The sequence below is a fragment of the Lissotriton vulgaris genome, chromosome 4_1, assembly GCF_964263255.1.
Source record: "Lissotriton vulgaris chromosome 4_1, aLisVul1.2, whole genome shotgun sequence".
Taxonomy (NCBI): Eukaryota; Metazoa; Chordata; class Amphibia; order Caudata; family Salamandridae; genus Lissotriton; species Lissotriton vulgaris.
Window position 1 is genome coordinate 2,090,421,451 of NC_141691.1, and position 27,810 is coordinate 2,090,449,260.

Below are 27,810 nucleotides of genomic sequence, written 5' to 3' on the forward strand. Positions count from 1 at the left end.
TACGGGGTATAAAAGCTTGGTTAAAAGGAACTTCCGATAAAAAAGATTACAGTTGTGTACAGCAACAAAGAGGCATAATATATGACAGCAATATCATAGTTAAAATTTACAATTTGATAAACAAATTTTGTACATTAAAAAGAGGTTGGACTGGCATGTAGCAGCAGCATAATATCAGGATAAGGTGCAATTAGTTGTAAAAAGTATTAGCAGCATAGTATAAGTGCAATAGAATTATTTAGGCTTTTGGGATTTTTAGCACCTTAAGTGGTATACAGAAGAACATTATTTTGTGTGCGAATGCCCTTGACGTTAAAAATTGCTCATGGAGTTACGTGAGCGGACAGCAGCTTTCAAAAACGAGCTTACACGAAAAATCAAGTCTTCACTTTCGATTCTAAGAATCTCGTGGTGTGCTGTTCTATAATCGATGTTAGCAAATGCCTTAAAATACGGAATCAAATACTGTTTCGTGTATTTTCTGTAAAAATTACAAAAGAATAAGAAGTCTACTACCGTTTGGTTACTACCGATACCACATGGACAGGGCATTTGATCAAGATTGTTGTTAAATCCCAGGGGGAAAAAGAGTGAGTATTTTAAAGTGCCATCCCTAAGGCGAAAGAGCAAACTCCGACCCCAGCATCCAATGTTCTTCACAAGGTATCTAAATGGCATATGTGTTTGAGAGCTATTTAACTCCAGTAGGGACATATACCTGGCGACTGAAGGTTTTAGACGCTCTATGGCATATCTTTCATTGTTGTAAGATTCATACAATATGCCCATAAGGACTCTTTTGCTCATGCCCTCGAACGCTAATGGGTTTAAGAAAATATTTTCAAGGTTCACACTAGTTAGGCTGGAAAGCCAGGGTATGGATCCTCCCTTGTCGCAGTGAAGGCAGTCTGCAATGATCTCTCATTTCATTTCATAAGGCTTTATTCGGAACAAGAAGACATGTCCATAAAAGCACACATATAATAATTAAAAATAAAAACAGATAACAATTACAATACATTTACATTTGCAATTCATAATATCAAAATTAAGAAAAAACATATCTTAAATGTTTTCTTCCAAACAACAATCACAAAGTAATTAAACATTCTTACTTCGTTTTTATACTCTCAAAGTAAAGTTATGTATAAACATATATTACCAACATTTACCCGAAATACGCATTTTTAATTCACATAATTTTCCACACGGCCAAATAGTATATAAAAATTATATATATATAATTTATATATAATTAAATTAAATAGTATATATACATTATATATAATGTCCTGATGTTGTAGAAGGACCATCATGAAAAATAATTGCAACAGTTACAAAAGTTCTTCCTGGAATTGATAATTGAGAAGCCACAACATTTTTAATTAAAGTTGTCAATTTAGTTCCATCAGGTCTACATCGTTGGAACATTAACATTACATACTGTCCATATCTTTGTATAAATAATTTGATAGCATTTCAGAGTTACATTGGGTACAGACCATGTTTTGATCTGTTTCCCTAACTAGATTATTAAAAGACACTGATTTGCAGTCTGGTAAAGTCAAATATATAAATCTTTCAGTGTCTATTATAGTACTACTTTTGTCAGTCAGTCAATAGCACTTTATTTCGATTAATAAAAATCATAAAAGCAATCACACAATTATATTACACACAACAATATTAAAAAATACATAAAAAGATGTAATCATACATATTATACAATATTATACAAGATAAAAGACATAAAATCAAATATTAGTGATGAGATCATCCACAGGTAAAAAAATCTCACAGTTCATTAGCGAAAGGGTATAATCTATACATTGAAAAAGGGATATAATCAGATCTCCAATTGCATAAGGGCAACCCTCATATTCTTATTGCGAACAGCAGCCACCAGGAAGCTGGCAACCCCAAACATCACCCTCGGTGTACTTAACATTTGTAAGAATATCAGTGCAGGTTTAACCTGGGTGAATCCTGCTTCTCTAAGTATAGGGAGTAGAAGTCGCTTCCTGATATCCGAAAAGTGCTGGCAAAACATGATAAAGTGCAAAAGGCTTTGGGGGGAGACACTATCACAGCTACAAGGAGGTGAACAATGCTCAATCTAAATCTGATCAGGAGATGTCTATGCTGTGGAATAGATACAATTCTGAGGTATGGTTCTATTTGTGAAGTAGTTTTCAGAACATAATTAGCTCTCACAAGGGGTTTATACATTTCCACCTGTTCTCGTTCTTGCTCTACCATCCTCATAAAGTTAGTCTTAACCCACTTCAGATAATTTTTATGCAACAAGTGCGGGGAATGAAAAAGCTCTGGTCGTCCCAGTTTGGCAAAGACATCTCTTATGTAGCATAGCCAGGGTATTTTATTTCCTTTATCAAGAGCCATTACGTCTTTTAGGATGGCATGGTTCAATGAAATCTCATTGTTGGTCCAAGTTTTGACCCAGCACGTTATAGGGGCTAAGTGAATAAGATCCGAAATGAAGCTCAATCCCAACTCGGTGTGAATAGTATACACAGGTGTTGATTGGGGAACCGCTAAAAGATTCCTTAGAAACTTATTCTCTATTTTTTGCAATTTTTCCTGTTGCAAATATCCCCATAATGAGGCCCCATACAGTGCAATAGATATACATTTTGATTTATAGATGGTTAAAAGTGCCTCCATAGGCCTGGATCCTAACCGCTTAACAAAGTCCATTAAAGCAGATGACGATCTGGCAACCGCAAGACATTTCGAGGTCAATTTGGAGCATATTCTCTTCTTAACCTATTATATTCTTTTACACAATCTAGATCAGCACTAATCTTTCTTTCATCAAAATCAATCAAGTATAATCCAGATAAAGTTCTGACTCGAGATAAAGCAACATATGCCATACCCTCCTTGAACACAGAACTTCCAATATTCACCAAAGCACTATCTACACTTAAACCTTGAGATTTATGAATAGTCACCGCATATGCCAAACAAACAGGAAACTGTTTTCGGCGGACATATAAATCTTTGACAAGCAAAAACCGAGCAGAACAACGACTCAATTGTTGTACTTCTTTAATTTCATCAAATTTGATTTTCAAAAATTCAATTTCATCTCTATTTAGGTAATTCAGAAAATCAACAACATGACCCATTGCTCCATTTACCAAACCTCCTTCAACATGTAAATTCCGTCTAAAAATTATACGACAATTTAAACATGCATAAAGATTTTGACTTCAACTTTTCTGACAAAATAATAGTAGCTCCGTCATGCTCTATTCTATCAATAGCTTCCAGTTTTATAATTTCTTGATTTCCAAACTTTAACATTTTGTTGTTGAAGTCTGAAAACTCTTGCAGAGTTGGCATCAAGCATATCACTGATTTATTTTCATCAATTTTTCTATAAATATTCTCTGGCAGAATATTTTCGTTTGGAAACATATTTGAAAGTAATCGTGCCTGTTAAACTTCCTTGCCATGTTCACTTAATTTTCCAATTCTTATATCTTGAAGAATTCTTTTATAATCATCATCCTTTGCCTGTCGCATATTTTGAAGGAGTTCTGTATATTTGAAATATAACCATATATTAACATTTCCAATGCTTCCTAGGCACTTCCTGGTATCTTCATGTGTAAGCATTTTAAACACTGGTTGTCCTTTCACAGGAGTCAGCTGTAGTAGATCTCCAAAAACAATGATGTGGTTGCCTCCAAATAACACATCATACTCTGTTTTAAGAATTTGTTGCATTCTTAAATGCACAAAGGCAAGCATTAAATTTGATACCATGCTTACCTCATCAATAATGAGAAGTTTAATTTTTTTGAGGACTCTGGAAAGTTTACAACAAGCTTCTCCAGATAGCTTGTGGTATTCTAATTTCGTTTCATGCTCTACTGGCAGCATCAACAAACGATGTAAAGTAATCCCTTTGATGTTATGTGCTGCCAACCCAGTTGGAGAGGTAACAACACAAGAGAGCGATGACTCAGTTCTTTTTTGTAGATAAGTTGCAATTCCTTTTATCTGGAAACTTTTTCCAGTTTCGGATTCTCCACTCACGTACAGGCGGACAGGTTTAAATGACGTACATGAGCACTCTTTTTTCTCATGGGAAAAACCATGCTCAATCTGCTCTGTCACTTCATCATATATTTGTTTTTGTTCAACATTTAGTTGTTTCTCCAATTCTTCTAAGTTTACTACATCCTCCTGAGCTTGTTCCATGGCTCTTTCCACCACATCCATGGCAGTTGCTGCTTCATTTTGAAAAATTGGTCCTCCTAGTGGATCCTGACTCAATGAAGCTGTCTCTAGCAATCTCTGCTGCAATTGTAGCTTCTTGATGTATTTCATCATTCATTATTTGCAGATCATTTGTAAAAACAGGACATGCTATGGTATTTTTGGTTGCATTGAATGAATCTTCATAATTGAGAAAATCTCCAAGTAGTTCCTCTTCTGTACGCCAAGGCTTCAAGAGTTGCAAAAGATCTAAATAGTAAAATTCCCTTTTGTCAGGAGTTTCGCAACTCAATTTTCGAAGATTAATCAAATGCCCTTTACTTTGTTTCACCAGACATTCTTCACATCCAATCACAGCATATACTCCTTTATTGATATCTTCTGTAATATTCCTCTTAAAAGTATAGCTTTGCAGTACTTCATAGAGACAAACGTTCTCCAGATGATTACTTCTATTTGGATAGTATGTATCCAACATATTTGTCTTCAAAATATCTGTACTGTTTGGTGCTTTCGCTGTTAAATACTCAATTTCTTGTACAGATTTCAAAACTCGGTTTCGTGTTGCAGCAAGACCTAGACTCACCCAGATGATTGTCCTAGATTTGGCATATAGACTTGCAGATGATAAGCGATCTGAACATTTATATGCTCCAATTTCTTGATGAGACAACATCTTCAAACTGTAGCTGTACAATTTCCTACTTAGGCTCTTTTCATGAGAAATTTCTTCCCACATTTCCTTTAGTTCTGTCTTCTCAGATTTTGTAATGTTAGACATTACATATCGAGCCACAGCAATGGAGTTGTTTGCAATATATTGAATATCCATGTTAGCATTCCACATGGACAAAATGACTGGGTTATAGTCATTTATGTATTTGGACTCTTCATTTCTTCTTAAGTTGTAGGTATTTTTCAGTGAATTCCTTGTGACAGTATGTCGCAAAGATGACATGAAATTGTTTACTCTTCCTTTTGATAATACTGGTCGTGGAAATTCAAAACGACATTTTGTGTAGAACTTGTCCTTAGATTTGAACTTTCGATGACAGTATTTTTCCCAACGATGGCTTTAAAACCGTAGGACTTGATGTCTTAACTTGTTTTCTTCTGTACTTTTCAGAACAGCACATGTATAATACTGTTCAATAAAACTCATCACTGTGTCATCCGAATCTGTTCCAAATTTAGGAGCATCTTTGATCCATAGCAGCATATGTATGTGAGGAGCACCTCTTGCTTGATACTCCTTTCTCCAAAAGAAATCCAAAACCTCTCCAAGAGGAGGATTTTTTTGTTTGTGATAAAATACATCATAGTTTAAAATCTTTGATTGAAATACCTGCATACATTACCTGGAACCAAAGAGCCCAGTTCTCCAGGTGTCTTGAATTCTATAGTTTCTATATTTGCATTTGCCTCTCGAAGAAATTCAAGTAAGTCTTCCCAAGCATACTCAGCACAGCTAAGAGTAAGGAACTATGTAGGAGTTCCTAAGTTTCTTAGCATACATTTCAATTCCCCATGACGACGGACCCAATACTCATTAGTACCACGCTGACAAGCCATGAGATTAATTAGCTGAGAATCCAAAACAGAGTCTTTCTGTTGGACTTTGTCCATAAAGTCCCTTGCCGAAACATTTTGCAGATGTACTCCACTGTTTAGTATATGGTTCACTGCATATGAAAGTCCAGACAAGTAACTCTCAAACAGAAGATGAAACAAATATGGAATGCATTGGCGAAACCTTGGATCTTCTGCATATAATCTTGATGTCTGGTATTCAGATGCAGGAATTTGCACAGGTCGGTCATCATATCTTCCACCTACACCTGTTGGAAATAACTGAGTAAAACAACGAGCTTCCAAGCTTTCTTCCCATACACTTAAAGGACTTCCTTTTGCTTCTTTCATTTGGAATAACTCAATAGCATTCCCCATTACGTCTTAGGAATGCAGAGGATGAACAATATAATGTTCATAAATGTTTTCACTTCTGGACACATCCACATTTTCAATTTGCCCAGCTGACAAATCACTGTCCTCTTCTACAGTTGCTTCCTCTTCTCCTACATACACATTTTTGTAGTACTGATTGTTTTTTACCAAATACAACGTTGCCTTCTTGACTTTCCTAACATCCACTAATTCTTGCCAGATTTTCCTACTCTTTGTAGGAACACCATTAACTAGAATAACTAGAGGATCCTCTTCCACGTTTTCTACACCAATTGAGTCAATATTTTTCTTAAAATCTAGAGGCAAATAAACAACTCTTCCCTTTAATCCTCTCTGTAAATCTGAAGGAGGCAATTTTTCTGTCTAAGGCTCCATGCGAACAATAGCCTGAAATGGATGCACACATTGAATCAAAATAGACTCATATGTATTTAAATCCATCAATTCAGAAGGAATCTTTACCAACTCAAGATTATTATGTACAGCTCCAGCAGGCATTTTGTTATCATTTAATTTATTATAACAATATTTACAAATACGTTGGTCAGAACCCAAATTAAAACAATTCTGTACCAACAAGTAAGTTGCAAAATCCTTCCACTCATTATTATTTTTCTTTTCACTTTTAACATATAAATCAACTAACCTAGTCTGATTCTTATAATGAGTTCTTTGACAACACACACAAGAACAATTTGGACCTTAAACTTTGTAATTTCTTGGTCAACATTTTCTGTACTTAAATTCTGTATATTTTCATCCACATTGCCTTCTATTACTGCATCAGTTTCTGTACTGTCCTCTTTTTCACCAAAATAACAAGACTGAATTTCTTCACAAATGTTCTTTACATCCAATACAGATCCATTCAAAAGAGCACTGTTTAACTGTTTTAGCTTAAGTGCTGGACTTTTTGCATAATACAATCTTCTCAGTAATTTCCTCACTTCAGTATGATGCTCTGCTAACATTCTAAAATGATGAAAAATACTCTGACATACTTTTCTAGAAAGACAAGCCAGTGAATGCCCATTCAATCTTGTTATTTCTCTCAATCTGCAAGGATCTAATTCTTGCAATATATTAATCTTTTGTTTAAGACTTTTCTTAGTATATTTACGTAAGAAACTGTGAAACAAATCAATTGAATCCTGTCGCACACTACAAATACTACTAAAATTCGAAGTGTACACGGGAGCCTTAGAACGTCTCCCTAAAACTTCATCAGCTAACGCCTCTTCTGCATTTCTAGCCATAATTTTTTCTTTTTCAATCGGACAACCGTCCTTTACCTCATATGCTCGACCACTGGTGTCAACTGCATGCACCAAATCATTACTCTGAAAGTAACTATCTTCAATAAAAAATGGCTCACAACTTGAACTATGCTTCCATTCTCCAGAAAAAACATCACAAAAATTAGTCCTATTAATTACTCTTTTCCACTTACTTTTTGATTTCAAAACATTGATTGCCATGTCTAGTGTACGAATTCTATTTATTACTAAAATGTATAATTTTTTTTATCACTTCAAAAGCCTGATCAACTATCCTCTCTATACTTTTCATTTTCTTGTCAAAAACAGTTTTCCTTTTACAATTCTTTACATTTTTTAATACATTTAAAACAACTCTGTTATAAAACATTCGCCTGCGAATGTCAATGAACTGATTTTTGCATCTATTACTATAGACAATATCATCTCCATGTACATGTCTAACATTTTTTTGAGGGCTCAGCTTTTGCAGCTTTTGCAGGCAGAGAATGCAATCAGAAAGAGAGGGATAGAATAGACAGACAATAACATAATGCAGGCAGAAACTAAACTGGTACACACAAAGGATAGATGGTACAGCAAGCAGAGAGACTATTGGTGCAGTCAGGAAAAAGATGATATAGAGGGAGGGTGAGATGTTTCAAGCAGACACACACATAGTACACACAGAGAATAAAATGGTACAACAGAGAAGAAATGCTGGAAACAGTGACACAAATGCTACAACCAAAGGCAAATTCCAACACATACTGGGGGAGATAGTGAAGACAGAAATAAAATGGTACGAGTAGAGAGTGTGAAAGTACATTTAGAGAAAGAAAACATTTAACATGGTAGCGCTGTCTAATACACACCAGCAGTCATATAATAATAGGCCTATGCAGATGTACATGACAGGGTGCAGGCAGAGGATACAGGCACAAGGAGATGGATGGTATAGACAGAAAATAAAAAAATGCAGAGACTAAATTGATACAAGCAGAGAATAGATGGTACAGGGGTGCAGGCAGGTAGACATAGGGTGTACTAAAAAAAAGATAGTGCACAGAGAGTGAGATGCTTTAGGCAGACAAACACATAGCGCAAACAAACACAGACAACATACACACAGAGGATAACATGGTACAATAGAGAAAACATGCTGGGAATACAGAAACAAATGCTTCATACAGAAGCAAACTGCAGCACATAGAGGGAGAGATAGTGAACACAAATATAAAACGGAACAAGCAGAGGGTGCAAAACTACAGCCACAGCATGAAAAGATTTAACATAGTAGCACTATCTAATACACACAAGCAGCCATATCATAAAAGCCCTCTACAAATGTACATCGAGGGTGCAGGCAGACAGTGCAGACAAAAGAAGACGGATGGTATAGTCAGAAAATAAGATAATGCAGAAAGAGACTGAACTGGTACATGGTCTAATACAAAGCTGCCCCGTCCCTGGGGAAGACTCCTCCAAGCACTGCAGAGAAGACTAAACGAGTCTTGTTCACTTTGATGCTTTTAATAAGAATTTATACACCAATGATTTGTTGTGTATGTCTTTTCAATCCATTAATTTCATGGTTGTTACTGTTTCAAACATATGATTTGTTGCTTAAATCGTCAAATGCATATCACATCAAGTTCTCATGTGTCCCAATGCATTTCGGGCTCTCTGGCAGCCCTTCATCAGGGGATTACTCTACAAAAAGAAAAAGGCATAGCTGTCAGCCTGAAAAAGGGAATGTCCAATGTAAAAGATTATCTAGGGGTGACTGACCAGAACACGTGCTTGGCAGTGGTGAGAATCATTAAAAAAGGAGTGTGCAAAATTTAAAGCGTGCCTGTGCCTTGGTGGCGTGATTACTTAATAATGGTGCGAAACCGGTAAATTGCAACTTGCGGTGTAAAAGCGTGCTGTGGACTCAATAGCCGGTATGCCTTAGTGGCGTGATTAATTGGTGATTGGAACAGTGAGGAGCAAATGTGAGCCCGAGAGCCCCTTGGTACTAGTATAACACAAGTGAGATTGGTACGGTGTCTCAAGGAAACCATGAACCCGTAATATGCCGTTAGTAAGACTCACTGTCACGTAGTCTTGTGAAATGCTTCGACCTGAAATACATAAAATAGTATGCAGCTGTTTATTGCTCGGCATGGCATATGTACACGATCATCAGTGGTAGGTCCTCGAGGAGAGGTACTTACTATGGAAAGAACAAGCTGTGAGTGGTGGGGTGAACCGCTAATCCTCTGTGGTATCGGCGTGTGACGTGTGCTTCACAGTGCTGGGTTAAACGGAAGGGTGGTGTGAACGTAGAAGAAGGACTAAGTCCGCTTTGTGAACGCCATCTTGGAGTGGTGAATTAGTTAGTGTGAGTAACATTGCGATACCCGTTGTGTGTGTGTATGGGTGAACTCAGTGCGAGTATCAAAGTTGCCAAATGGTTCCTATGTGCATGTGTAAATAATACTAGTTCTTATGATAAAAAATCAATGGTACAAATAACAGATCAAGTGCTGCTTAATACTGATTCTGAAACATAAATGAGAAAACATAAACAAGTAATTGTTATGTACAATATGTGATGACTTATAAGTAACAAAAGAATTCCATTCTGTCATTCAGCCCATGCGGTTGCATTGTCACCATATAGCGAATCCAAAAGTTCCCACGCTTCAAAAGTGTGTTTTTGTTTTGTCTGGTAGGTTTGACTTCCTCCAGAATCAAGAATTTCTATTGAGCCACTGTGTGGTTTTTCTCCATAAAATGTGCTGCCACGGTAGATTTCACATTCTTTGTCCGGATGTTACTTTTGTGTTCCAAAATATGAGTTCGTATTTTTATCTCTGTGTGGCCGATGTAGCTAAGGCCACAAGGGCATTTCAGCATGTAAATAACGTTGGCAGAATTACATGTGGCATTGACTTTCAGTTTCACTATATGTCCTTTCATCGGATGGTTGGTGAAGTTCCCTGGTATTGTGTTGTTGCAGTTACTGCAGTTAAAACATGGTAATACTCCCTTGTATGTTGAAGTCTCTGTGTAATCTTTGGGTCTTGTGAGGATTTCTTTCAAGTTGCGTCCTCTAGTGTAGGCAAAGATTGTTTTTTGTGCAAAAATATTGTTGAAATCTGGTTCAGTACTTAAAAGAGGCCAGTGTTTTAAGATGATTTTCCTGAATTGGTTACTGGTTGTGGTGTATTTGGACACCACTAACATTCAAGTGTTTTCTGTCTTGGTTTTAGTGTGTAACAGGTCTTCTCGCTTTGCCCTCTTGTATCGGGTCGCTGCCTTTTCTAGTACCTCCTGGGGATAACCTCGTGCCTTGAATTTTTGCAACATGAGCCTTTGTTGTTCTTCGCTTTCAGAAGTTGAGGATACAATCCGTTTAACCCTCAAAAGTTGAGAGTAGGGTAGGTTATGTTTGAGACCAGGTCGGTGAAAGCTTTCAAAGTGCAGTATTGAGTTACGATCCCTGGGCTTTCTGAAAATGTTGGTTGAAATTTTATTCCCATGTTTGTGTACTGCTACATCCAAGAAGTGGATGGTGTTTTCATCAAAGCTCCATGTGAACTGAATCCGTTCGTTGATGTGATTCCAATCCTCTAGGAAGTTGAGAAGACTGGTCTGATTGCCTGCCCAAAGTATGAATATATTGTCAATGAACCTGAGATATAGTTTACCATGTGTCTTCGAAACATTAGTCTCCAGAATGTGAGTTTCTTCAAATACCTTAATGAATGTGTTGGCGTACGATGGCGCGGCTCAATTGCCCATGGAAGTGTCGCATAATTGGTGAAACCAGTTGCCGTCTACAGTGAAGTAGCTATGATATAGTGTAAACACTAGAAGTTCCATTAGAAACACTTGAAGGTCATGATCAAGTGTAAATGTGGTAAAGACTTTTTCCACTGCCTCGATGCCCAAGTCATGGGGTATGGAGGTATACAATGAGCGTACATCTACTGTACATAATAGCAATGGTTATGGTTGTTCTTCTAACTGGTTAGTACAGATGTTCAGTTTGACCAGAAAGTCTGTAGTATCTCGAATGTAAGAACCTGCTTCTAATACATAAGGTTGGAGATACTTGTCCAGAAATTTGCCGATGGTCTCGTGTATTCTGCCTTTCGTCGACACTACGGGTCGGAATGGAGGCTTGATTTGGTGCTTATGTATTTTAGGCACCATGTACATGGTAGGTGCTCTGGGGTTGTTAGGAGTCAGATATCGTCTGACTTTGTCATCAATGGTTCTGTTGTCGAACGCTCGTTGAATGATGTGATTAAGAATCTCTGTGTATTCTTTGGTGGGGTCTGTTTGAAAATGGAACATTGGTGTTAAGGTCAGAAGTGTGTTCAATAATTTGTTCTTGGTAATATGTTGCATCCATGATTACTAGCGCACCGCCCTTATCAGCAGTTTGACAGATTATCGATGTGTTGTCGGCCAATTTTTGCAAGATGTTCATTTCTTTTTTAGTGAGGTTACTTTCTTTAGTGCGAGGCTGGAATGGAAGAGTCGTGATTTCATGATTCACCAGGTTTTCAAATGTATCTATGATCTTATGGCTGGGAGGAGCCATAAATGTGCTGTGGGGACATAGCCCTCTCAACATATCCTCTGTTTGTATGGTTGTGGTCACAATGTTCTGAAAGTAATGTTGTAAACGCATGTTGCGTATCAATTTGAAAGCGCTCACTTCTAATTCCAGTGTGTTTGTGCGTGTGGTTGGTACGAATGATTGGCCTTTCTGTATAGTGTTGATTTCTTCTGACGTTAGTTGGTATGCAGAGATGTTTATAACACGATTGTTCTGATCATTTATTTCCTGCGTGGACCTTTTTTCTTCTCCGGTTCGGCTGGTGTTTATTCTGCCTCTGGTGTTTTTTCCGCCTCTGGGGGTTTTGCCCCGTCTGAGTCGTGTTGTTGTCCCTTGCCTTTCTCTAAAAAATGAACCTCAGCATTTGATGGACCTGCTGTTTGTGGTTGTTCTGGGCGGTTTGTCCTCTGTTTCGCCTGGGTTCTCGAGTCTCCTTCAGACGAAGAAGTTTCATTTTCAGAGTAAGGATTATATGTGCGGTTTGGACGTCTGCGGGCATACACATCAGCCCACGTGCACACCTCCCCTAACTTATAGTCTATGGTGTCACATTTAAATTTTCGAATTTTACGTTCCTGGGTCTCTCTGGTGTGTTTATCTAGTTGGGCATTTATGTCTTCCAACATTTTGGTCAGTTCGGTAGCTTCCATGGCATTGGCCAATTCTGTGTTGATGTTCTTGATATCTGTGGCTAGTTCCTCCAGGGTTTTGGAAAGTTCCTCTATGATTAGGAGGATTAAGTCTAGCGAGCATTTGTTGAGGATCAAATACCACATCTCAACAAACTTTGCATTATTTTTGCATAGCAGTGGTTTCAAAGGGACCCTTAGGCCTCTAGGGATCCGCTGGGCTCGATGGTACCGCACGAGAGTGCTAGCATGAAGTTTCTGGTTGGACTCCTCTTTCAATAAGTAGAGTAACTGTTTGATGTTGCTTTCAACGGTGCGTGTGTTAGCTGTAAGCACAATACCTTCTTGAATCATGCCATAGATCTTGCTGGCATTGTCTGTTGTGAAGGCGAATGTGTCCGCTTTGAGATCCGTCATGTTGGTAATGGTGTCCTAATTCATTTTAATTACAATGGCGTGCTCAGTCTCGAGGACAGAAAGAAGTGGACTGACAAAGAAGATTATAGAGGCTGGCACTGCCTGGTTAAACAATAGTATTCCTGATAATGGTCTGTGGCGTGCTTAGGAGGTATCGCTGTCTAGTCCATACAGCGTATACTTGAACACAGTCTAATACAAAGCTGCCCTGTCCCTGGGGAAGACTCCTCCAAGCACTGCAGAGAAGACTAAACGAGTCTTGTTCACATTGATGCTTTTAATAAGAATTTATACACCAATGGTTTGTTGTGTATGTCTTTTCAATCCATTAATTTCATGGTTGTTACTTTTTTAAACATATGATTCATTGCTTAAATCGTCAAATGCATATCACATCAAGTTCTCATGTGTCCCAATGCTTTTCGGGCTCTCTGGCAGCTCTTCATCAGGGGATTACTCTACAAAAAGAAAAAGGCATGGCTGTCAGCCTGAAAAAGGGAATGTCCAATGTAAAAGATTATCTAGGGGTGGCTGACCAGAACAAGTGCTTGGTGTATTGAACTGGTACATGCACAGGATAGATGGTGCACAGCTACAGACACAGAGACTATTGGTGTAGTAAAAAATGAGATGGTGCCGAGAAAGGGTGAGATGCTTCAAATATACACACAAATAATGCAAAGAAACACAGACAGGATAAAATGGGACACCAGAGCAGAAGCTGTGAAACTACAGTCAGAGAAAGAAAAGATTTAACAAGATCATACTTTCTAATACACACCAGCAGCCATATCATAATAGGCCTCTGCAGATGTACATGAGAGAGTGCAGGCAGAGGATGCAGGCAGAGGGAAAGGGATGGTATACACAGAAAATAAGATAATGCAGGCAGACACTAAACTGGTACAGGCACAGGTGTAGGCAGAGGGAGAGATAGTGCAGACAGAGGGTGAAATAGCACAGACAGAGAGTGAAATGGCACTAAAAGAGGGACATTTGGCGGAGGCCGAGGGAGACATGGTGCAGATAGCGGTGAGAACATGCAGGCACAGGGGGGATATGGTATAGGCCGAGGAAAGATGGCACAGACAGAGGGAGAGATGGTGCAGGCAAAGGGTGAGATGGGGCAGGCAGAGGGAAAGATGGGGCAGGCAGAGGGAGAGATGGCTCACACAAAAAGTAAGATGGCACAGACAGAGAATGAAAAGGTGCAGGCAGAGGGAGACATGCCACAAGCAGACAGTGACACAGCACAGGCACAGGATGAGATGGTGAAGGCAGAAGGAGAGGGAATGTGCAGTCAGAAAATACATTTCCAATTTACAGCACTATCTCTATACCAGCATTTAATCCAAGTATGAGAAACAATATACCCTATAAGCAAACAGACACAAACTGTGAGGAGCCACAGGTGACATTATAGAAAAAGGTGCAAATATAATTCTTTAATTTACAGACACTCAGTGTGATCCTAGTCAAAAATGTTAAAGCCATACATTTTACCCAAGAAACCTATACCACAATTTTGATGCAGGCAGAGGGAAAAAATAATGCAGGCAGAGGGCTGATGGCGCAGGCAGAGTGAGAGATGGTGCCGGCACAGGGTGATATGATGCAGACAGAGGCAGAGATGGCGCAGACAGAGAGTGAGACGGCGCAGGTAGAGAGAGAGATACCACAGGCAGAGAGAGAGAGAGATACTACAGGCATAGGGAGAGATGACAGGCACAGGGTGACATGACACAGAGGGATAGATGGCTCAGATAGAGAGTGAGATGGCGCAGACAGAGAGTGAGATGGCACAGGTAGAAGTAGAAATGGTGCAAGAAGAGGGTGACATGGCAGAGAGTGAGATGGTGCAGGCAGAGAGAGAGGGATTGTGCAGACAGAAAATACATTTCCAATTTACAGCACTATCTCTATATCAGCATTCAATCAAAACTTGAGAAACATTTTTACAAAAAACTGTTATGAGAGTAAGGAAAGGAGAATGAGAGAAAAAGAAGCATATTAAGTGAAACAAAAAGATGTATTGAAAAAGAGAGGAAAGAAAAAAAACACTGTTGGAGAGAAAGGAATACAATGAGAGAGATGAGACAGTGAAAGACGGAAAGTTAGTAACTTCCACATTAGAAGACATTTTTATTATTAACTTAAACTAATCAACATATATCCCCTTTCAAATTAATAACTCACCTTTAGAAATGCTTTGGAAGATTTAGAACAGTGGCAATGACACACCAGATTTTCTTAAGCAGAATCTCTGGCACCTCAGACACTGCAACCAAGAAATGGCACTGATTGCCTCTAATTCGTCACACATATCTCTGTCCATAACCAATAAAATTTGTTCCCTCAGAAATTCAAAACTAAACTAACATTTTAATTGGTTCTACATTTCAACACTTTAAAACTCAAACTCACATAATATTCAACCATACCCCCTCTGCTCTTTCCGCCGTTACTGTGGTAACACTGCACAGAACACCAAATTTAGCTCACAGGTAAAAAGGTCATCACACAATGTTGCAAATGTACTCAGCAAGGGTGTTTGACCTCTCAATACACCAGCTTATCCTGTGCAACGTTCCTTTCAATGACCTTTTCTCAACCATTCGCATTACTTCTTGAATGATCAAGTTTCAGAAACCACCAATCACTTATTTTATTTCAAGTGCACTAAATCTCATCCACTTTTTTTTCTAAACTCCTGCTTCTCAAACTGCCATTTCATTTCCAAAGCCCATCAGAGTACAACCAAATCTGCCTTCAAGATGCTTAGAGTATGGATTGTAAGACACAGTTTTATTTTCTGGAGTGAAAGGTATGTAGCAAATAGATGCTTTCTCAACCTTGATTTACCAAATGTAGACATTATGTGGATTGGCCAGAGAGGATTGAGATGTCACCAACTGATGCCATTGGTAAAATCCTTTTTGCATCTGCCACACCCTGACCTCATAATTGTGCACTTTGGTGGAAATGACCTAGTCACTTTGACTGGGGTAGGTCTGGAAATGCTATTAAAGGACACCTTTGGACAATTGATGTCACTGTTTCCACAAACTGCCTTTGTATATTCAAATATAACCCAAAGGCAGAAATGGAAATGGTCCAACCAATTTTGTCCGCAAATTGAGAAAGCAAGGATACATGTGAATACATCTGTTTCTGCTTTCCTCAGAGACTATGGCATGGGTTCTATATAAAACAACAACTTGCATTACAACATGCAAGGCATCTATAGGAGAGATGGTGTACATTTCACAGATGAGGGGAACCTTCCTCTGTAACATGAGACTCTGCATCGGTACTTACTTGTAGGTACAAAAAAAAACACAATGAACACAACGGCTCTTTTTAGAGTCAACTAACATCTAAACACTCAAATTAGATTTTTAACTGTACTTTTTAAATTAATTTTTAGAGAGGTCCGCGCATCGAGCACTCACTGTGCACTCTTCGAGCACTCACCGTGCGCGCACCTTTCGAATGTTTTTTTTTTTTAAACAAACATTTTTTTTAACCTTTGGAGTCCTTCAGTGACCCCCTGAGAAGGCCTAGGGGGTCAGGGACACTCTACCCTGCTCCCTTTTCACGTTTTCAACTTTTATTTTTCACTCTCTTCTGAAACCACAAAATGACGGCGATAGGGTTCGCTCTCCGAGCACTCACCGTACACTCTACGAGCACTCACCGTCCGCGGACCTAGCAAATTATTATTATTTTTTTTTTAAATAAACATTTTTTTAACCTTTGAAGTCCTTCAGAGAAGAGCAGTGAGGGGATGGAGAGAGTTATAATGCTGGATTGAAAAAAGGGAACTCAGGATTTCAATGAGGAAAGGACAGTAAGTGAGGTAAAGTGATGGAAAACATAAGTAAAAATGAAAAGATGTCAGTATAATTTCTCAAACAATTTTTAATTACTAAATATAAATTTAATCTTCTGAATTTTCGAAATTTAAAGGAACTTCTAACATTAAATCATCAGGAATTTCCTCATCAAAAGTCTCCAAAAAAGAATCCTGGAACTCAATAAACTCCAAACATTCAATTAATTCAGAATCCAAAGATTGATCATAAAAATCCCCCATGCCATCTCCTTCATCAAAAAGGTATTCATTATGAGTACTGTCATCAACAGGAACATTCAAGTCCTCAATAAAAGTCGCAGAAATTTCAAAAATGATGTCAACTGACTCCTCATTCAGATCCATCATTGCTGTTAGGGTAGTATAAAAAGAGAGAGAGAGAAAGACAGTGAGAGTAAGAAACTTCCACATTAAAAAACAATATTCTTATCAACTTAAAGTGTACAACATAGTTCCCCTTACAAATTAACAACTCACCTTTTAGAATGCTGTAGAAAATGTACTAATGTGTGAATCTCACACCAGAAATTGAAAACCAAAAATTCCTCACAAATGTACCTCAGACACTACAACCACAAAATGGCTGTGTTTCCATATCATTTTTCACACATATCCCCGTACATAATGAATCAAATTACTTCACACAGAAATTCAAAACCAAAGTAACATTTTAATTGGTTCAAAATTTCAACACTTTCAAACTCACATAATATCCAACCTACCCCAACTACTCTCTGCCTTTTGCCATAGTAACTCTCCACAAAACACCTATCTGAACCTGTATTTTTTTTCTCAAAACCAAAGTAAAATTTTAATTGGTTGTTAATTTTTACGAATTTCAAACTCACATAATATCCAACCTAACACCAATGCTCTCTGCATGTTACCATAGTAACTCTCCACAAAACACCTATCTGAACCTGTCTTTTTGTGATTTTGAAAAACAAAAAAAATAAATGTTTTTTCAATCGTATGGGTCCTTTAGGGACCCCCTGACAAAGCCTAGGTGGTCAAGGAGTCTCTACCCTTCCCCCTTTCCAGGTTCTAGACTTTTGTTTTCAGCTAGATTCTGCCTCGGAGACAAGATGGCGGCCAGCACTTCATGATTTCCACTGGCTGGAATGTTGACAGACGTCGAACAACCAATGAAAATTCTGCTCTCGCACGCTATGGTCCGCGCACCGTGCGTGCACGGTGCGCGCACGGTGTCCCGCCCATAGATATATATATTTTTCAAATTCGATTTTCTCAAAAACTACTGGAGGGATTTACACCATTTACCAGAAGGGCGTACCAGACCCTACCATTTTGCCAAGTTTGGTGTAATTCCGTTCAGCGGTTTGGGCTGTAGTCATGTCTAAATGTCCTAAGGAAAATTGCATGGGAAAAACACGTTTTGGAACCCCCTTTTTTCTCGGCCCCCGCTTGACAAATCCCCCCGAGACTTTCAGGGAAGGAGCCTTTAGGGACCCCCTGACAAAGCCTAGGGGGTCAAGGAGTCTCTACCCTTCCCCCTTTCCAGGTTCTAGACTTTTGTTTTCAGCTAGCTTCTGCCTGGGAGACAAGATGGCGGCCAGCACTTCATGATTTCCACTGGCTGGAATGTTGACAGACGTCCAACAACCAATCAAAATTCTGCTCGCGGACGCTATGGTCCGTGCACCGGTGCACGCACGGTGTCCCACCCATAGATATATATATTTTTCAAATCCGATTTTCTAAAAAACTACTGCAGGGATTTACACCATTTTACCAAAAGGGCGAACTGCGTACCAGACCCTACCATTTTGCCAAGTTTGGTGTAATTCTGTTCAGCAGTTCGGGCTGTAGTCATGTCTAAATTGCATGGGGAAAACACATTTTGGAACGCCCATTTTTTTCTCGGCCCCCGCTTGACAAATCCCACCGAGACTTTCAGGGAAGGAGCGGAGCGTAACAGGCCAAAATTCTGGAAAATGACACACAAATTCCCCAATAGACGCCAAAGTTATTCCAAATAGAATGTTGTGGATTTCCTATGGAAACGAGGTCCTTACTATAACTACCTACTGGCGACTACCAGTAGGTAATTACTATTAACTTGATAAACATTGTGTTTCTACATAACTTCTGGGGCAGGGGGTTCAATGCCTTCACAACCCTTGCTTAATTTAATACTGTGTTGCTCAAAACCATGTTTGTGAGGTGAAGAATGCGCAACATACACTTTCTAAAAGAAGTACCTGGTACCAGTATCTCATCACCCTTCTCACTTGCCACAATAGGATATAAACCTCTGTCACTAGAACATTCCCCGGTTCCACCTTTTTATATAAGCTATTCTTAAAAATAAAGATATCAGCATTTCCTTTCTGTAACTGTGAGGAGAATTCAGGCCTATTCTCATTGTGGCCACCGGGTGGCGCATTTTCCTTAACTGAGGCAGTCACGCTCTTATTTTCTTTTGTGACGCCTCATTTTTTAGGTCTCAGCCTGCGAAAGACTGCGCACATGCGTAGTCGAGCTGGCAAGATTTAATGATGTAGGGGGAGTTTCACTAGCGAGGCTAAGCTCTGCCCCTCTTCTCCATTGGCTGGCTTTCTACACGGTGGCCAGCCATTGGAGAAGAGGTCCCAGTGACATTCTTCTTTCTCTTTTAGCTCCGTCCTTTTCAGACTGGGCTCCTTGACTTACTGCTGACATAAAAGGTTTCTTATCTTTTTTATGGGCCCAGATGGCCCCATAAAGGAGATAAAAAACCTTTTAAGTCAGCAGGAAGTCGGGGAGCCCAGTCTGAAAGGAACGGGGCTAAAAGACAATTTCTTCAACCTCGCTTTCTAGTGCTTCAAGATCTGATCTCCGTAGCTGGAGTCATCAATGTGAGAGAGAGAGAACAGTGCCTCCTGAGTCCCGAGCAGAGAGAGACAGGTGGTCTCGGACCCTTGTCCCTGCAGTAGAAGCAAAGCGGCAACGTGGACACCTCTGTCGGCCCTGCTCCCAGGTCTGCATGGGAGCAGACTGTGGAAAAAGTTTTGGCTCTGCCTGCACCGTTCTCCCTGCTGTCCCTGCCTTTCCACTGGCTGAGCCCGGCCTGGGGAGGGGGCGGGGGATGCTCCCTCATTTCCCTGTTCTGGCTGCTTCCTGCTCCGGAGCGGATGTGTGCATCGCCCACAGGTGCGTCTCTCCCAGCCCGTTCTCCCGTGTGTTCTTCCGTGAAGGGGCACCCCAGGGAGCGCAGGTACGGCTGCAGGCATGACCTCTTCTTGCTGTGCACCCGGGGCCACGGGCGGTGCATGATGGCCAGAGGCTGCCCTGCTCTGCTGGAGTGGTGCAGCAGCTGAGCCCGGCTCCGGGTGAGGAGCGGCTGGCTGGGTGCATCACAAACTTTGGGTAAGTTGACTTCCGGGTGGCCACCGCACCTTCTACAGCAGGGTAGGGGAGCAGTATCTAACCCCTCGGACCCGCCACCCCCGGGGGGGTCCACCGCGCCTGCCATGGGGGCATCAGTGACCAGAGCAGCCTGGAGGCTGTACCTATGAAAGTGAAATCAGACAGATGTCTGAGGCCACTTGTTCGTGGTCACCTAGGCGACCCCACAAATTACCAACAAGTAATTTGGCTTGCAGCCATCAGTTCTGATAGGTGTATAGAAGCTTCTTAAAGCATGACATGTATTAAATATGTCGTTTTTATTGTATCGGTTACTGTTTTGAGTAATCAACAGTCTAAATGTAATTTTCCTAAATCGCACATTCGCCTGCAAACGTCGACAAAGACGAAGGATTTCTGAGCTACGAAAAATGAACAAAGTACCTACCCTATAAGCACCCATTCTAATCCATTTACACATATTTTTTTCTGTTGGTTTTTCCCACAACCCCTTTCTTCTCCAATTCCGTTTCGAGGGAGCCTGTTAGTCGTCTTCATTTCCCACAGTGACCAGTGTGCATGTGCGTGTTTTATTTCGGTGAAGAACCAAATATGGGGAGACCGCTTACGGACGCAGCAAGGAACTTGTCTCCTAGATCCTCCTAATATGAAGTTGGGGTGATGGGACGATTAGAAATATATCCTACGTGAGATAGTGCTGATATCGACACAACCGATCAACTTGGATTCTCATTTTGGGTCCCGGTCAAAACACGGGCGATAATACAGCTTTACCCATCTAGAGTACGAATACAAAGAAAGACCCGGGTTGTGAAAGGATTCTTTTAACCCAGCCGAATGAGGCTGGGTCGGAACTATAACCAGCCAGAAGGCAAACAGCTCGCCACAGTTTGAAAATCAGCCCTGATGAAGTCGTGGGTCCCTACCCTTATGACGAAACACGTGTTGGCTGGACTTGGAGAAAGCCTTATGGATTAAAAGAACGATACACCCACTCAACCTGATATTGTATTTGTGAATGTTATTGATGACATTGTTATTGAATGATCAAAGTTGGTGTGATAGGAATTTCATGAATCAACAGTATCAACAATGTACTCCCCGCAGCACCCACATTTTACCCATCCTACCTCACCAGGATAGGATAAAGTGCGCAACGCAGAACGTTCATGCTTCAGGCTCGCGCTGCTAATGCGCGGGCCAATCAAAATGGCCTACCTGTCCCATGGGCCATACTATCTGCCCAAAGCTGCTTGGGGGTGTACACTCTGTGAGTGACACCCCCAGGAGCCCCCATTTTGATTACAGATCTTACTTGAATCAGTGTCTAAAAAGAGAAAGTGGCCCTGTCATTTTGTCAACGAACATGCGTGGTGCCTACACAAATGAGGCTGGCAGCCACGCAAAGTATTTTTTTCACATTTTACTTCAGCTATGCTGCACAGCAGGGCGGACGCTGTGCAGCGTGGATAAAAACCATTGGCAAACCCTGTTGAGTTTACCAAAGCTTGTTTTTTTAATGGGATCACTGCGCCACTCGTACTGGGAGGACTTGAGTTCAGCGCCAAAGTGTGAGTGTCCTCCAGCCACAGTGAACTCTAGTAGTAATTAGCCCTAGCACGATACAGGGCTGATTGCACAGGTGAGGCGCTATTTTGGGGGAGCTGGGAGGCGTCGCCTGCGCCGCCGGCAGGTCCTGTTAGCCGGAGTGTGGCGAGGAATCCGCCCAAAGCGCCATCGGGAAAGGGTTCCCGAAAGCATTCCGTGGTTTTTAATGCATGTCTTTAACATCTGGAGCTGGGGGGGGCCTAATTACAGCCCCTTGCTTCGCTGGCGCGTCACTGTGAACATGTGACGCACCGGTGGCGCAAGGGGCTTGTAAATAAGCCTCGTCGTCGTGTGTAAACGATGCCCAGAGCTTGAGCTGTGCCCTGAATGTGCTCTGCGGGAACCCGTCAGTCAGTCGGCAATACATTCCTCAAAGGACAGATTGATCTCTTCCTTTAAATCACCCCATACATACATCAGCAGGTGGAGGGCTGACAGCAGTGGGACGCTCCCGGCACTCCTCGCCGCAAAAACTTCTTGAAAGGCCAGGCCAGAGTGACAGATTGTCACCAGCGGCCTGAGGGGACCGGCCCATTTATCACATCAGCCATACTTTCGAGCAGCGCCTTGAGGCGGCATTTCTCATCAGCGCTTCATCATCGTCGGCTCTTGTCAGGTGAGGAGAGCACCAGATACAGCACTCAAGAGCGCCACCCACTGGACCCTTTTGGAGTTTACATGTTGGACTCCTTGATCATTTGATAGACTGCCTATAAATACTGCTGATCCGTTTGGGTGAAAAATATATTTTAAGAGGTATTGCATCTGGCTTCTTAACAGACATTTGCAAGAGAGCGCGCATATCTGAGATTTCAATATTTAAACTCAGCAGGACATTCTGCCACAGTCCTCGTGGGAACACATAATGTGATTGTCATTTATCATTTAATACTATAAACTATAGCATCATCTGGACACCAGGCAGAACATAAGCCCACCACCTACCTTTATGACATACACCAGCGAGCCACAATTGATCTCATGCACATGGAACAAGCATTTGCAATGCAATAGGTCTCTCATTTAGGCGAGTTTGAGCTATTGGCATTGTAAATGACAATGCCTTTTGCCCATGGATTTTGGAGTGGAGTGGAGTGGATGTATGTGGTGTGCAGTGGAATTATGCGGGTTGAATTGGTATTGTTAGTTGTGGAATTTTGTTTAATGGATTTGGGTACTGGAATTATGTGGCATGGTGTGCAGTGGAATTATGTGCAGTGGGACTGTGCAGCATCGAGTGTAATTATGTGGAAAGGTATTTTGTGTTGTGGAGTGGTATGTAGTGGAGTTTAGTTATGTGGTGTGTTGTTGATTTTTTGGGCATAATGTCGAATTCTGTGGTATGGATTGGATGTATGTGGTATGTTGTTCAGTTGAATGACGATATTTGGTGTTGAATTGTGTGGTGTGGAATGGAAACGGCTGGAGTTGAATTGTGTGGCATGAAAGTGTGAGGCATGTCTGGAGTATCTCTGTGGTTTGTTGCTATGTGACAGTGGTTTTATGTGTGGTGTATTTATGTGGTATTGAGTAGAGTATAAATATGTGGGGTTGAATCATGTTGCGTGCAGTGGTATGGTGTTGTGTTATTTATTTCATACTATAACCTCCTGTTAGGTAAGGTGATGTCACGCTATGTTATTGAAGCCAGTTTTTTGGTTCAGAAAAACGAAATTATCATATTTACCTCTGCATCTTCTTTAAATTCGTCACCTACCGCCAAATAATAAGCATCTTTAGCTACTGACTTTGGCAAGGATACACTTGGAGGGTGGGGCTAAAATGGACTGGTAAATATCCAGGTTGCCAGCATACAATGCCAGTAGCAGTGACCTTCACATTTGCTATATTTTTATATATGTTTACAGATATGAAATAATAACCAGTGCAATATGTTTAACAACATCTGTCATATATGAAACTAGTCTAGCCTTCAAAACAAATGTCCTCAACCAAACCAGTTACCTTAAATCCCAGTATAGCTTCTGCATACACAACCCGCTGCTGTACTGGGCATTAGTACAGAATCGACATTTCCCACACCACAGTTAAGGACGAGACAGCTTCCCTGTTTTTGGGAGATGCTCCCTCGCTGCCAACAATCCACAAAGGTTCCCTTAATGTACGCCTCCTGCAGAGGGAGATGTAACAGTGGGAGTGTAGGTGTGAGATCACTATCACTCCAGAAATGTGTGAGATGCCCATCACTGCAGATATTGATGGGAGCTCACTATCACTGCAGATATAGGTGTGAGATCACTATCACTGCAGATATTGGCGTGAGATCACTATCACTGCAGATATAGGTGTGTGATCACCATCACTGCAGATATTGGTGTGAGATCCCCATCACTGCAGATATTGATGTGATATCACTATCACTGCAGATATAGGTGTGAGATCACCATTACTGCAGATATTGGTGTGAGGTGACTATCACTGCAGAAATTGGTGTGAGATATCTATCAATCTAGATATTGGTGTGAGATCACTATCACTGCGGATATAGGTGAGATCACCATCACTGCAGATATAGGTGTGAAATCACAATCACAGCATATACTACTTCAGGTATAACTGTGAGATCACTATCACTGTGGCTATAGGTGAAATCACCAACACTGCAGATATTGGTGTGAGATCACTATCACTGTAGATATTGGTGTGAGACCTCTATAAATGTAGATAAAGAGGTAGGTAAAGGAAAAACCTTGGTTGTCTGGAAGACCACACCTCCGTGCCTCCGTGCAGCCATAGGTGACGCTGCTCCTTCCTCCTTCCTCATGCAATGATGGTTAGGTGTTTTGGTGTTTCGGCCTTTTGGTGTTCCGAATGATGCATATAACACGCCGCACTTTGGGGCCGCTGAAGTATAGAAAATGTTGCAGTCGCTTTGATGCCCTAATCGCCTTAAATCACGAAGCATAGCGCAACCTTTGCTGAGCACAGGCAACAACGTGGCTAGAGACCAGGGCTCTGGGACCTGCTAATTGCCGGTGTACTACGAGCGTCCTGGGGATGGGGGGGGGGGCGGTGAGTGGAGGCTGTTACATGGCACTGTGAACTTGACCTGACTTTTTCAGCCAGCGCTTAACTACAGGAATTTCTTCTTCTGGGTAATAACCCTCATTTCTGTTGTCAACCTTTTACCACTGCATGTCTCACTGAAACTGAGTGGGAAGACACCGTCCATGGCTGCCCACTGAAGACATTTAAGCCTTTTTAAGCCCAACCTTGCTGCTTCCATTTTACCATCGTGAGACACTGCACATCGCGCTTTATCTGGTTCAAGAGACACTGGCTGCCCACTGAGGACTCCAAAGTCCAGGACCCAGCGTGCCCAGCGGCATGGCATGCCCACGCCTACGAAGACAGATGGCCTATATAGCCTATATAGCGGCACTTAAACTGTGTCCATGCTGCTACTGGCTGCCCACTGAGGACTTTTAAGCCCAAACCTTGTTGCTTACATTCTACAACCGTTGCACTTTGCATGCCGCACTTTTAAATTTCTGTGAGGTCTTATGTAAATCTTGGGGGACGCGTGGACACATCGAATTCAAGCCGTGAGTGGAACGGCCAGCACTAACCTGCCCCCTGCAAGGGGTTCCTGTCCCTCTCCTGTGGTGCCGCCGCCGTGAGGAAAATTGCCAGTGCTCATTTGTGCCCACCTACAACTCCCAGGGGGCTGCGCGAGGCGCTCTTTTTACGCATCAGAGGAGGGCGTCGGAGGTCCTTAAACTCGGCCACCCGTCCGCGCCTGTCAGAGGCTGGAAGACGCCTGGCAGGGCCACCTCTCTTACTTCCAAACTTGGGGTGCTGAAACTAAGGTACTGTTGATATTGATATTGATATGCTAAAACATTGTGCTTATAACCAGACTCTTGTCGGATTGCAGTTAAACCAGTGTATAATACGGAATATTACAGCCACATCAGGAGGACACAAGTGCACCAGGAATAATTTGCATATTTGGATCTTTGTAATTTGAATATTTGGAAATCTAATGTACATATCCTGGCCCTGCTTTAAACACTGATTGAGCTGTACACCTTTTGCTAATTGACTAGCTCCCTCATACTCATTTTTGAGATCTTAGAGTCAACAGGGAATTTTGACATAGAACAGCTAGAATGGGGAGAAGAGCTTGTGCGGAGAATAAGCAGGTCCTGCCTAAGCCAACACCAAAATCCACCTCCATTGACAGAATGCTATAAAAGGCACTGGCTGCCGTGACATCCGAAATTCATTAATCTCCCCCTGCATCTACCCCATATGTTCTCATCCTTGCAGGTGTCCCTGAACTTAGGAAGGAGCAATTTGAATCCCATCAGGACCTAAAGAATAAATGCGTCCACTGGTTGGTAAATAATAGACAATTCAGATATGAGAACATGGATGAAATTTTAACCACACGTAGAGCTTGGCTTGGTAGATGTCAGAAGGACATACTCGGGGATTGCATATTTATCAATTTTATAAATCCTAGAATGACTTAAAGTATTTTATTTAGAAAGGAATGAAAATAATCAAGTGGTATTCAGGCCCTTCCACTAGGGTATTTATACCCCCAATACTCATTTCAATGAATTTTGGCAAGGGGGACAGCAAAGGAGCAACGATCACACGTGTTTAGTGCAACCACATCCGGATCAGCAATGGCAGGGAGAGTCCATCTATAATATATCTACTGTAAATAGATATAGCTGCCTAGATGGCGTAGATTGACTGAGGGAAAAGTCACCTACCACTATAGCTCTAGCTGCTCTAGCACAATTGGAAACCCATGTTGAGGAGGGAACAGGGCACGCAATACATCCAAAGGGGATCGAAGCAGAAGGAGCATGAGCGGCTCCCCTGCTCTTTCCCGTAATGAGGGCGATCCAGCAAGGAACGTTAACATTCCAACCATATTGTCACCAGGGCTAACCCCTATGGTTGATAGCGGGATAACAAAAGCAACAATACTCTCACCCGCTGCAGACCCCCCAATATTGAAATCTACTAATCCCCTAATAATAAAAGCTATATCATGGATAGTTGCAGGGTTGAACAACATGGTGGAGGACCCCACTTGGAGTTCCTTCACCAACCAATTCGACATCTGCCTGTTCCAAGAAACCTGGGTTAGAGGGGTGATTTCTATGTTGGGTTGTGCCACCTTTAGCATCCCTGCAACCTCTGAAGGTAGAGGGAGACCATCCGGTGGCCTTATCACGTGGGTGGGTGTCCATTTAGGATGCCAGGCTGAGCAGATAAATACAGGGTCAAAAGACATACTGTGTGTCTTATTACATTTTCCAACAAAGATGTCTGTAGCCCTTATTAATGTATTCTCAAGACCTACAGTCTCAGCCAAAGAGTCACAAACGCTAGAGGAACTATCTAATTTTCTAGGCACCGTTGCTGATAAATATATGGTGATCTTGGGGGGGGGGGATTTTAACTGCCGATTCAAGCCACTCGAGGGTTTACTTAAAGATGGTTTATTTGAGGAGGAAAATTTCTGGACAATTCCGGAGACCAGTTACCCACCAGTGAAAAAATGGACACCTTTGGTGATGCAATTGAAATGCCTAACACTCAAATATTCCCTCAGAGCCTGTAATGGCAGAACCCCTTCTGAAACTTCCAATAGTTATACCTTTTTTCAAAATGATCGGGGATCCCTATCAGATTATATTTTAATCGATTCTAAATCCTGGGAGAGGGTCCTAGATTTAAGGGTTATCCAACAACATGATAGCGATCATCACGCGCTGGCGTTGGAGCTAAAAGCCTTTAATCAAGGGAGTCCCACTGCTATGGAAAACGCTATAGATC